The sequence below is a fragment of the Alosa pseudoharengus genome, unplaced genomic scaffold, assembly GCF_046254945.1.
Source record: "Alosa pseudoharengus isolate Yale_2024_CS ecotype anadromous, Long Island Sound unplaced genomic scaffold, YU_APseudo_1.1 YU_APseudo_1.1_scf_14, whole genome shotgun sequence".
NCBI lineage: Eukaryota > Metazoa > Chordata > Actinopteri > Clupeiformes > Clupeidae > Alosa > Alosa pseudoharengus.
The window spans coordinates 38158354-38171947 of NW_027468609.1; the positions used below are offsets into that span (position 1 = coordinate 38158354).

The 13594-nt window shown below is 40.7% G+C and overlaps 1 long non-coding RNA gene across 1 annotated transcript; it reads right to left on the bottom strand.

Moving 5' to 3' along the window:
- Positions 1-12314: 12314 nt before the first annotated feature.
- On the bottom strand, positions 12315-13320 carry LOC143122598 (uncharacterized). Its single transcript, XR_012986738.1, has 3 exons — positions 13245-13320; positions 12872-12950; positions 12315-12384 (listed from the first exon to the last, which is right to left on the bottom strand). It is a non-coding gene; the product is annotated as an uncharacterized LOC143122598 (long non-coding RNA).
- Positions 13321-13594: the final 274 nt, after the last annotated feature.

Below are 13594 nucleotides of genomic sequence, written 5' to 3' on the forward strand. Positions count from 1 at the left end.
ATAATTATATCTGAGATTGTTTGACTCATGTGGGTTGCTCAGTTTCCAGTGTTGGGCTGCAACCAATTAATTAATCTGTCGATAGTCTTGATAAATTGATTTGTGGATTCGTCCATACAATGTAAGAAAATGGTGAAAAATCGATCACTCTTTCCCAAAGCCCAAGCTGCAACCTAAAATGTCTTGTTTTGTCCTGATCACTAGTTCTCAATTTAAAACATTCACATCAGAGAATCTGGGATTCTTCTTCTTAAAAAAATGACTCAAAGAAAATTCTAATTACTGACAAATTATTTAGTTGTTAGCAACTAATTGATCAATCAACTAATCGTTGCAGCTCCTGTCTTTTTATCAGTATGGTCTACACTTGGCTCCACGGCAGCATATCTTGACGTGATAAGAGGATTGTCTTTTCGAACACATAGATGACACATACTTCAATTTTTAAGTAGACCAAACATGATACAAAATATTGTGCCTGATCTACTTAAAAAAGGTAAGGCAACTTTTTGCATCAGATGATTATGTATATAATGCAAGGCTAGTCTTTGTATAGGCTACTTAATTTCTTGAATGTAAGACATGAGTTTTGGAAGTAAAGTCTACTTAACTTTGCAAGTAAAGTCAACTTAGTTTAATTAAGTAGAATTTACTCATAAAATAAGGTTCAGTCATTTACAAAACTAAGTTGACTTTACTTGAAAGATTAAGTTGAATTTACTTGATAAATTAATATTGACTTTACTTACAAAACTCATTTCTTACACACAAGAAATTAAGTAGCCTATACAAAGACCAGCCTTGCTTTAACTACATATTAATCTGATGCAAAAAGTTGCCTTACCTTTTTTAAGTAGATCAGGCTCAATATTTTTATCAGTGTATGCACAAACCCTGTAGCTTTCCCACAATCCAGCTTGTGTCTTGAGAAGATGGACTCATAACGGGCTATCAGTTGGACCAGCTTCGCTCTACCGTCAGATGTAGATGAGGAGAGTCAACATTTATGTCTGCAAGCCCCAATCTGCGCAGAACTTCAGAACCTGTTCCATCACACTCAGGTTCGCCGTCTAAGGTCAAGCTGTCGGCACTGTTATTGTCGCCCCCTAAATTGTCACTCATCTTCAGCACTTGTTGCTGTAATGTGTGAGCATGGGATGCTGACGCCACCAGCCCACCCGAATCAAAGTTTTCCAGGGCCATACAAGGGAATGTATCAGCCACCTTAGCGTTGCGTCTCAATACTATTGGTCGGGGCAGCGGATTGACAATCTTTACCGGGAGCCATCCATCATTTCTCAAGATTGCTACAGTTCTCCCAATCAGAATGTTCCTAGGTCTCGAACGGGCCTGTGTGGGTTCAATGACAACAGCACTACCAGCTGAAATGTTCTGAACACCCTTCAACCGTGCCCAGACTAAGTGCTCTTCCATCGGCTCCAAAGTAACTGCCTGCTTCAGCCTCAGTGTTCCCACTTTGTCTGGCACCTCGCCTCCCTGCCACCGCTCCACATTAACCAGGAGCGAGAAGAGCTTTGCCTCCTCATCAGTACACCCCACTGGCTGTGTTCCAATGAAACTACCCTTCATGGCCTGTATGAGATGTTTGATAAAATTACTGCCAATAATCAGTCCGTCAATCTGACCATCTACTACTTAGACAGGGACAGAGGCTTTATGGCCATATACCGTTAGCACCAACTCACATGCACCCACTGCCCTGGTCTTCAACCCACCACACCCAACCAGCACCACATCAACTGGGAAGAGCGCCTCACTTGTCAACACCCCAGCTTCCTGTAGGCGTGGCACCATCGCCGAGCTCAATGTACAGGCCATCGATCCACTATCAATCATCCCCTTCACCTCAATTATGTCATTTACAACAACACACGTATAAAACAGATCATCATTAGGAGCTACAGCTTGTATGTTTTGATAGATTATATTCACACCGGGCCCTGCAGAGGCACATGCACTTGAATACAAAGACTCCACATCATCACAGTTATTTACGGGGACTATATTCGGCCCATCACTTGTCCCCTCCCTGCGTGGGCCATCTAGTTTTCCTGCGGGTTGGTTGGGCCCCGCTGTGTGAGCCCTGCTGTCTGGGGAACAGGTTCTTGGGCTGAGGCTCGTGGGCACATCATGCGTGTGTGGCCAGGAGCATGACAGAGGTAGCACAAATGATCATTTCGACAGTGTTGCACTGTACTGTGGTCAGCCCCTCCACATATCGCACATGGCAGAGATGGATTCAACCTCCTTCGAAACCGTTGCAGTGGACGAGATCCATTGGTCTCCACCGTCTGTTGCGGCCTCTGTTCTAGTACACGCTCAAGCAAAGCAATGACTTGCGCAAAAGGTTCAGCTGGATTGTGAGAGGACGCTGCCACTGGTGCAGGTCTAGGCGCAGCTGCTGCAACAGGATTGCCTTTTGGCAAAGCCACTGGAGAAGACACTCCCTGCTTTAGAGAAACCGTCACTGGTGGGCATGTAGAATGTTTGGCTTTGCTTTCTCTCTGATGTTCCTCCAGCCTTTCATGCACTTCCCCAGCAGTCCACTGAAGCAGGGGTTTGCACTTGAAAATCAGACACAGTCCGGGGTCCGGGCAGTGTCGAATAAACATAGCAATCACCTCCCGAGCGGGATCTTCTAGCTTCTTACCCTGTCTCCTAATGCAGTCCTCTGCTACATCAATTGCCCTATTCAGTCTAATCCAATAGTCAAATGGCTTTTCACCAGTCAGTGGGAGAGTTGTGTAAAAGTCTGCTAATGGCATGTCAGAGTAAACTATGTCACTGAAATGTTGCTTCAAAATATCAAAAATGGGGCCTGGGCCCTGGCTTAAGTCAATCCTAGAGGCACTACGCAATCCCACTCTGACAACATCTCGCGCCCGTCCCATAAGCTTACTCATCACTTCATCAGACTACTCTTGAGTGTTAAAACCTTTCCTACGCATGTAAACCAGCATTAGCTCCTCCCACTCCTACACTGTACACTTCTCAGAGCCATCCCCCCGAAAAAATCCTGGCGATTTCACATCGGATTTCAGCACCAAACCCATGCCTGAAATGTCACCAGCCCTACTGTTATTCTGGGGACCAGCAGTGTCACCCACCACTTTGGTTGCTCCTAGACACGACGCAATGCTTTCACCAATAGAATGTCCCACCGCTCAACAATATCTGCCAGTAACTCAATTGACACCTCCTTGTTCACTGAAGGTGAAACTGGCTCAGAACCAACAGCATGGGGTGTATATTCATTAGTGGTGCGTGCCTGTTGTGATGTGGAGCTTTGCATTGGAGTAGAGGTAAGAGGCTGGATTGCAGTGGCCATATCTGTTAGTCCAGGAGAAGTAAACATAAATGCCCCCCTGCCCCTACCAATACTACCCAGCCCAGTAAAACTATCCATTATGAATTATGTGTGTACTCAGTGTATGCAGGAAAAAAAAAATCAACAAAAAAAAAAAATATCAAATATACAAACTCCAAATATACCTTATTTACCCAGAGAAAACACAGAAAATAAGATGTATGCCACAGTCAAGCATAGAATGAATGTAAGCTCATTATATCAAACAATTGCATTCAGGAAGACGGGGGTAATGCAATAGCAAAAGTATATCGTCAGGTCAGAAAATAGCACACAATTACATCATTTGTAGTACACCACTGCCACTGTGTGGCCAAAACGGGAACTATAATAACGATATTTAGTAAAGGAGGAATATAATTGAGAACGTTCTAAATAAACCACAGCTCTCAGGAAGCGGTTGAAACCAGCACTCAAAACTATGAAGTGGCTATTATATCTGATAATTAACTATGCACAATTTAGTCGTGTAGCTTAGAACGCATGTTTGCAAACTCAGGAATGTTTGACTAGCCTAGCTATCAATACCACATGGAAACAGCCCCGGTGATTCTTGTCAGCTTGAGCAACGTTGGTAGTCCTTCTCGTCGACGTCCAGCATGCACAAGAAGACCGTCACGGCACCAGTGTAACAGGTGTGATCTTGCGTTGTGTTAAAGCACCATACACAAGGATTCCCAGTCAAGTATTTTTATTCTGGTAATAGACAAAATAATGCAATCATTCAACGGTCTTGAATAATGATTGGCAATGCTGCAGCTCTTGCGCAGGCAAGATAAACTGGGATTAGCAATAACAAAAGATATGTACCTGGTAATAGACAAAATAATGCAATCATTCAAAGGTCTTGAATAATGATTGGCAATGCTGCAGCTAGAAATATAGAAACACTTTTGTTAGCATATACAGTACATCTTACATAGTAGTTAGCTAACCTAGCCTACTACGCAGCCTACATGTCATTATCAAAACAAATACAATGAATGTGCAAATCTCTGATCATACAAAAGTTTATTAGTATCCCTAGGTACATATACATTGATATAAGAACATTTTTGAAACCAAGACAACCATTATTATTAAAATAATCTACAGTGTGCATGTACTCGTGACCTACCTCTTGCGCAGGCAAGATAAACTGGGAAGAGCAAAAAGCGCGTCGTTGAATAGACCTCTCCAGAATATATCCCGCCTCCTAGCTTCCGTATCCATCCAACTTCCGGGCGTGGATTGTCTGTGGGAAATAACATGGCGTTTTGAAAGATCGTACCTGTCAAACTCTGTAGGTGACAAAGTAGAAAAAGCTGCTGGGCAGATTGGCCTACACACTTCTGCCATCTAGTTTCCACTGGATTTTTTGATTTTCGGTGCCGTTTAAGTAGTATAGTCTATAGTATACTACTTAAACGGCACCGACAATCAAAAAATCCAGTGGAAACTATATGGCAGAAGTGTGTAGGCCAATCTGCCCACCAGCTTTTTCAACTTCGCTACCTACAGATGTTTTACCGGTATGATATTTCGAAACGCCATGTTATTTCTCATAGACAATCCACGCCCGGAAGTTGGATGGATACGGAAGTTACGGAGGCGGGACTTATTCTGGAGAGGTCAATTATAAGAACAAGCTTGGTCACTTAAAGTGACAGAACACAATTTCCCCATACACATATACATTTCTGGTGCAATGGCAAGTGGAAGCATTATTAACCATGTTACATTTAGAAATAGTGAGTTATAAATAGCCTATATTCAAAAACTATTTTTGTGCTGTGGAGCTGGAAATATCATAAGTGCAAATGTCATTTTCCTCTCCTAGACAAACGCAATTTGACATTTTATAGTCAATATTTATGGGAACTTGAAATACTAGATTAGCCTACCTGTAAGGATTTTTCAATCAATCCACTCTACGGTATATGCCTTAGTGTTTAAGATATTCTAAAATAAGTCAGCTATAGCCCAAGTTTTTTCACTTTATTAAGTAGGCTAGCTGTCATTGCCAGTTTCATGTCAAACCATGAAACATGAATATTTTAAAGAAAATACATTATTTCCTATATAAAGCATTCTACTTTTTTCAATACCTCCAAAGCAATGCAGAATAGTTCTCCTATATGGGACTAATCAGACACATATTTGTATAGCCTTTGTTTGTACTCTCTATTTTATATTTATATTTTTAAACGAAATACATTATTTCCTATAAAGAATTATCAAGCCATGTGACCCATGTGACTCCAAACCAATGCAGAATAGTTCACCTATATGGGACTAATCAGACATATCTCTTTTTACAGGACTTACCTGTACAATCTATTTTATATACATATTTTACAGAAAGTCCATTATTTCCTATAATAGTGGGGCGGCTTAGCTAAAATATTGTGCACTTTGTGATAAAAGCATGAAATTTGGTACACTTATAGCCAAAGGCAGTTAAAAAAAATGTGGATATTGAGCCATCGTGAATTTTCAATATGGCGGCCGTGGCAGCGCTCTATTTTGTTAGGGAGTCTTGAGGCGGGCTTAACAGAAAGATGACAGTCCTGCGATGGTAGCAACAAGGAAGGTGGCTATGGCGAACGAAGAGCGGTTCTTTGAATCGGCGTTGGAGTCAACTTTGGAGGAGTTGGACTTGTGCTTTTCTTTGAAAGTTAAGCAACACAATGCACTTAAGTCATTCCTTTCGAAGAAGGATGTATTTGCCGTTTTGCCGACCGGATACGGTAAAAGTTTACTTCCCCGTTCACTGTTTTCATCGCTCTGGCCACGTCATCCTGCTCTTTGTTCTGATTGGTCGTAGCGCTGGCCTATTGCATGCCTAGGCAGTTTGAAAGACAATTCTCTGCCCGCCCCTTGGATTAAGCGAGGTGAATGGTTCGATTCCAGACTATACATTTCAATGATATAGGATGGCCTGCCAGGCTATCTGAAAGGCTTTGTGAATAACTTTTAAGAGAAAACTCCTAGCTAAAATCTTTTAGTGAGATTTAGGAGTACTCCTAGTGGTAAGATAAAAGGCTTTGTGAGTACGGCCCCTGAGACCTTAAGCCATAAGTACTCTGTGTAAAAGAAAGAAATTCAGATATGTAACATGGAAGCCTGCCTATAATGCCCTTATATATGAAGATATAGAGGTGAGTAAGTCGGCGATTTGACAGAGAGGGCAAATTCACTGTGGAGTAAAGTGTACAGTGATGAGTGAGGGTTCTGCAATTTGAAATGAACCTTAACCCTCTGGCGCATAGCGGTCACTACAGTGGACAGCTGTTTAAAAGTCATTTTCTTCCTAAATGCAATTGTTTCTATGGTGGAATTCCATATCAGTTGTTAGAATGTTCTCTGCTGCCCCTCTTCATTAAGGTTTATTGAGTGGTAGGTTGTTAGAACTACAAGTAAACCTCCTCTAAATCCAAGATGGCCGACAGACAGTCACACGGTCAGCCCCTGCTGGGATATCTTGTCAATCCTTCTATACCAGAAGAACCCTAGAGGTAAAAAAAATATGATGATATGCAGAAATATCTAAGGAACAATATAATTCTTTTAGTTTTGAAAATTTTATTTCAAATAAGTCTAAAATTGCGATTAACGATGTGTCCAATATAGTGGACGTCATGCATTTCTAAGTATATTTCCAATACAAGTCATGTGGTTTATTCATCTTTTATTATGATTTATCTTGGTTATCTTATCTTGAAATTCAGTTCATTTTTGGTGTATTTATGTTAGTTTTAAAAATCTGTCAATTTTTGTGTAAATTAGATGTAGTTCATGTTAGTAAAAAAAATCATTTTATCATATTTTTAGAACACAAGTGCAGGAAAGAATAGGGAAGACTTTAGAATGGTCCAGGAAATTCCCTTGAAGAAGTATGGAGTATGTTTGTTCCTTTTAGAGATGTTTTCAAAGCTTAGATGGAAGCTTTACAGTTGCGAGCCTGTTTGCTTTCTTATTTCGGCCTAAATAATAGGTCTATAGCAGGGGTCCCCAACCTTTTATGTACCATGGACCGGTTTGTTTCCTATTTTTTTTTTCACGGACCGGCGGGGGGGGGGATGGGGTCGGGGGTTCCATGTTCCATATGTGTTGTGCATGCATTACTTGAAAAGAACTAGCTCCAGTTATGTATGAACAGTGAAGGCAACAATCTCTTACACATGTGAAAAACGTGAACTTGAAGAAGTGAAAATTGAACAATATGAACTATGAATATTGAACAACTTGAAGCTACATCTATAAGTGTGAACATGCTTAACAAAATATGGGAACAAAACATAACGTGCATTACGAATATAATCAGTGGGAGCCCTGTGCTTGTTTCCCTGCAACAAGAAGGTTCCATCTGGGGGTGATGGAAGACAGTGACACCCTCAGTGTGTTTGAAATGTCCAGTCGATTGCACAATTTGGTCTTAGTTGCAGTCATTGCCGAAAACCCGGCCTCGCATAGATACTTGGTGGGAAATGGTAGCAACGTTTTCAGCGCTTTTACGGCTATCTCGGGATATTCTGCTTTGGTTTTGATCCAAAAACCCGCCAGAGAGGTTTCCTTATACACACTCTTAAGACCACCGTCATTTGCAATTTCGATCAACTGCTCTTCCTCCTGCGCTGACAAGTTAGGACTATTCGGGATATTGACAAATGGGTTGCGGACCCACTCATTGGTTTGCCGTGGATCTTTGGAGGATGGGAAGTAACGCTCAAACTCATTTGAAAGCGCAACAAAGTGATCGCGCACCAGCTGCGAGAGAAAGGGCCCTGCCTCAGTCTCTCCCAAAACCCCCACTACTGTTTGGAACATATCAAATACACCCCGGTCCACTCGTCGTCCCCACAAATCAAGCTTGGCTTTAAATGCAGCGACTTTCTGCCAGTTTAAAGACAGTCGTCATTCTCCCCTGGAGTGACAGGTTGAGGTCATTAAGCAACCCGAATATATCACACAGGTAAGCGAGTTTTGACTCCCAGTCCTCATCACTAAAATGTTCAGCTAACGGTGACTTTCTGTAAGAAATCTCTGCAGCGGCTCTCGCAACTCAAACACTCTGGACAGTGATGCTTGTTTTTTGTTGCTCATTCTAGCAGTTTAGCTAACTTCGTGTGACACTACCGTTCGCTAAGAAGGTGAAGTGAGCTGACCTGAGGCTGCGCAGCGCTGAAGGCAATATGTAAAAGTGTTGAAGGCAGGACAGGCAGACGTAAGAGAATAGACCTTGCAAAATGCAAACATGCGTGCAATTAAACAACTGCATATAGGCCTATGCCATGTAAAAACGTGACATTATTGCGAATGACATTTAATTTAGTTTGCATGCATTTTTAAAAAAAACTCATGTCGTAGGCTACGGCCCGGTTAGGAATGTCCCGCGGCCCGGTACCGGTCCGCGGCCCGGTGGTTGGGGACCGCTGGTCTATAGAACGTTGAAGTGTGTGAAAGTATAGTTAAATGCTTTTCAAAGCATAAAATGAAATAACTGTTCATGGATTTATGATAAAATTCAATTTGATTCATTCTTCCATTAAGTTTATTCTGTTTATGTTGAGTGTTTAAGCGCATGTAGTCCAGTGTAGTGGACATGTCTGTAACTTTCTGAAAGAATCATATTTTTGGAAAAAAAGTGAATATTTGTTTTTTTCATACTCTAAGAAGAGTAAAAACACATTTTAAAAATGTTTGACTCAGGCTTTCATAATTCATGCATCAGAGGGTTAAAGCTCCATGACACACAGCATCCAACATCTGAAGACACTTTGATGGGGCATTCATGTACAACAGATCACCATCAATAATAGGAAGAAATGTGGCATCGACTAGCCTTTTTCTGGCAGAAAAAGTAAAACAAGATTTGTTCCTAAAGAAAAAACCTAGCTTCAATTTCAATTTTTCCCTAAGTTCTGTATATGAAGCTTAAAAGAAAGGTGGTCATCAATTAAGTATTTGTAAGATTAAACTATCTCAATTGTTTTACCCTGATTGGTAACAATATTCAGGTCTAACTCATTCTTCCTTGAGTTTGAAAAGACCATTACTTTGGTCTTCTCAGCATTAAGCACAAGCTTTAATTGATAAAGCTGTGCTTGCACTCTGTGAAAAGCAGTTTGCAAATACTCAAATGCCTTCCTTAAGGTAGCAGCACAACAATAAATAACAGTGTCGTCTGCATAAAAATGGAAAAATGCAAACATTCTCCCCCAGACAGTTTATATAAATAGTGAATAAAAGTGGGCCCAGGCTAAAACTTGCATATATTAGTATGATCTCCATATCAAATCATACATTTTATGATGTAAAATTTAAACCTGTAACTTAAAACAGCCCATTCTCTCAAATTCAAGACGACCACCTTCCTTAAAGACATCAGACACAGCTTTAGAGCTAGTTAGATTTAGCTTAGCAAAATTTAGTTCACCTTCAATGTTTTCCCTCACAGGTCCTTTTCCTTTCATGATGTTTAACTACTAGTATAATGATTTCATAAATCTAGTCTGAAAAATAATGACATGCTTTTTTCATCCCCTAGTGCTCGAATCCAGTTGCTTCCCGATAGAACAATACAGGGCCATAGTCACCATAGACATTGAGGGGGACGTGTCCCCCCCAATATTCAAATATGACCAAAATGTCCCCCCCAATATTCGGACATAGAAAAATAAAGAAAGAATAAAGCGCTATACTAGGCCTACAGGAAACCAACACGTATCTGAAATGTAGCCTAATCAAACGTAAATAACGCACAAATTCTATGGTTCCAGAGTAGCCTACACCCCTGAGTGGTTTGTCCTGGTGATTTTTTCCGTTTTTCGTTAGTGGCGTGCGCTATCAAAAGCTTCCATTTACTGCACCCTACTGCGGTGAGGTAGGGCTGTCAACAATATCGCAAAAGCTACTGGTACAATTTTCACAAAACTTCTTGGAAAGGTGTAGCACAGGCTAAGGAAATCCCATACATCAGCCATCACCAAATGGCGGACCGCGGTCCGAGTCCGGACCGTGACGTGATCCTATCCGGACCCAGACCATAATAGCCTAATTTAGATTTTCACGTAAGATTTCAAAGCTGCGCTAAATGTTTCGTTGGTTAGGATAACAGCATTTACTTCAGGAGCTTCAGGAACCATCATTTCGCCAGTGAAATCTGTGAATTCTGATAAAGTCGAGTCAGTGAGTAAAGTAGTAGCCTACTATGGAGAAGAGACTGATAGCCTGAAACGAGCGAGGAGAGGAGACGGGACGAGAAACAATCAGATGGATATCTAAGTTAACGATAAGTAAGTTATTTTCAAATCATCGATTGCTCAAAGAGGAGAAAGCTAGAGAGCGAGAAGAGAGCTTTATATAACGATACGGGGGCAATACCACGCAAAACTGTCACGTCCGTAACGCCAACTAAATATGGATGTGACAGTTTTGCGCGGAATTGCCCTGGACCTCTTCTATATTCTGAGACAGGCAATTTTAAGCGCCAATTTGAAGCACCTCTACACTCAGAAAAAAAAAGGTTCAATTTGGCACCAAAAAGGGTTCTTCAGAGTGATGCCATAGAGGAACCTTTTTGTGAAGCTTGAAGAACCCTTTTTTAATGGTTATTTGAAGAACCATTTTATAGAAAGGTTCTTTAATGAACCTCTAAATGTGCTTTGAAGAACCATCATTACTTTGGTGAAAATGGTTCTTCAAGGCCTTATTTTGGGTTCCACAAAGAACCTTTTAGACAAAGGGTTCTTTAAAGAACTTTTCATTAAAAAGGTTCTTTGTAGACCCTTATGGTTCTATATAGAACCTTATTTTAAAGGTTCTTCACTCATGACTGGTTCTTTGATTTATTATTGGTTCTTTGAATGGTTCTTTGAAAAGTGATTTTAAGCACATCAATAAAAACAACAAAGAAAATAATAACTTTTTTAAAAATGTTAACTTTTTTATTAATACTTGTAGAAAAGCAATGAGCATGCTGTACAAACTTAACAATGAAGACATAGGATTTGAACAAAAACATATTTTACAGGCCTGAGACGGTGCAGCAACAACCTTATCTGATTTGACACGGAATGACGGTAAAAAGTGCAGTGTGTGTAAGTGCAGTATGGCAAGTCCATGTTCAGTAATGTAGTTTAAAGAGTTATGTGTGCTCAGGATACGAAAGGCTTGAGGAAAGAAACTCCTTCTCGGTCTTTCTGTTTTAGACATGTGGGAACAGACGTCAGACGTCTGCTTTACCCCAATGGTTTAAACATTCCATGGTCAGGGTGTGAAATGTCCTTTAAAATATTTTGGGCCTCTGTCCATCCTCTTCTGGTATAGATGTCCTGCAGGGTAGGGTGAATCTGATGGTACCTTTGGCAGTAAAAGTCAAGTGTCTGTAGAAGAGAAAGAAATCATATACAGTATTACAATTGGCCCCGTCCATGAATATAATTAATACAACTCAAACTCAACTCAAACTACTCATCTTATATCAAATAAAAGCAAACCCATACTAGCAGCCTGTAAGTCAGATGCAATAGTTAGAAGTAACGCAGATGTGTACTATATACAGTAATTATACAGTTTGGAGTCACTTAGAAATGTCCGGTGCTTTTCTTTTGATAAAGAGGACATTTCAAAGTGACCCTACACTTTTGAGCAGTAGTATATCTGCGTGATATCATACCTAAGCGCAACACTGTCTGCAGCAGCTCCTGCCTTCGTGTGTACACCACCTTTCTGATGCCTAACATAGATAATCTGAGAGAGAGGGGAAAAATTCCGCAACACCAGTATATGCTCCCAAGTTATAGTTTATTTACGGTAAATAAACTATAACTTGGGAGCATATACTGGTGTTGCGGAATTTTTCCCCTCTCTCTCATCGTAAGTGTTTTGTCCAGCACCCAGGATTAGATCGGGATGTGCGTGCGTTTTTTCCTCTTTATACTGTAACATAGATAATCTCCCATCTGACCTGCAATAGCAGCCTTTGGCTCCACACTGAGACTGTTGGATGGCACCTAAAAAAATAAAACAGCAATTGCCATACATCTTGTCATTGTTGAGTAAGATAAAAAAAATGAAGCATTAAAAAATAAGTAAGGTGAGTCAATCAGGTGTACAGACAAATATTATAATTACCTTGTGAAGGCACCCTTGCCACCATCACCATCTACTGTATGTTAATTCCTGACATCAGTTTATTTTTGAGGGCTCTGTTAATAAAAGATATAGTTTAACAAAAGTATGCATTCTGTACAATACATTTGAAATAATGAATATGATTAGTTTGGCTGATATTCACAACACGGCTCACATTGCCACCAACACAATGGTAAACATGGCTATATTGCAAAATCAAGACTATTTTAGGTAGCTGCAATAATCATGATTAATTTCTGTATTAATGCATTACATTGCACATATGTCAAACAAATTAGAGCATTCATAACAGTCATACCCTCACCATGGTACAAATAAATACATTCAAAACACACAAACACTTACGCCACGTTGAGGGCACCAGCCATGGCTTCTAGACGTCATCAATTAGCAGGTAGTGCAATCAGGACAGACCGACTTTGCCCTGGATGGTTGATGGAGCCCATTACACAATCATATCAACAAACAGACACATGAAAAGAGGGGATAAACTAGTCACAGTTACAGACACAAATATATGCACACATATCATAATGCTATATGTGATTCTACTTGTGCATTTTCTATAGGTGTATGTGTGCAGGGTCGGTCCTACGCTATTCTTGGCAGGGGAGCAACATCACACACAAGCATTTTTTGGGGGCCCCCTCTCCCGGCCCTGTGTGGTTGCTCACATTGCTACCCCTCCAGAACCGGCCCTGTATGTGTGTGTGTCTACCTGGTGAGTGAACTCTCTTGTGGGCTTGGAACTTCTTCCATATGTGCCATACATTTGGCCTCACAACACAACGCCTGCAAACAGAGGGAACAGAGGGAGACTAAGATTAATAACTTGCAAAACACACAGAACATAAAAACACCATCACTGAAGCACTACTACACTCATAAATAAACACATAGTTCGTCGCAAATCAAGTACATCAAACAAGGGGCAAATAAGGGCTATAAAATGAAGAACATGTGGCCAAACACTACCCTTCACAACCTAAAGTGCATCATACCCCAATTCCCCAAATGCATAATTGCCCCCATTCACATCCATTATATGACAAGTCTGTTAATGACAAT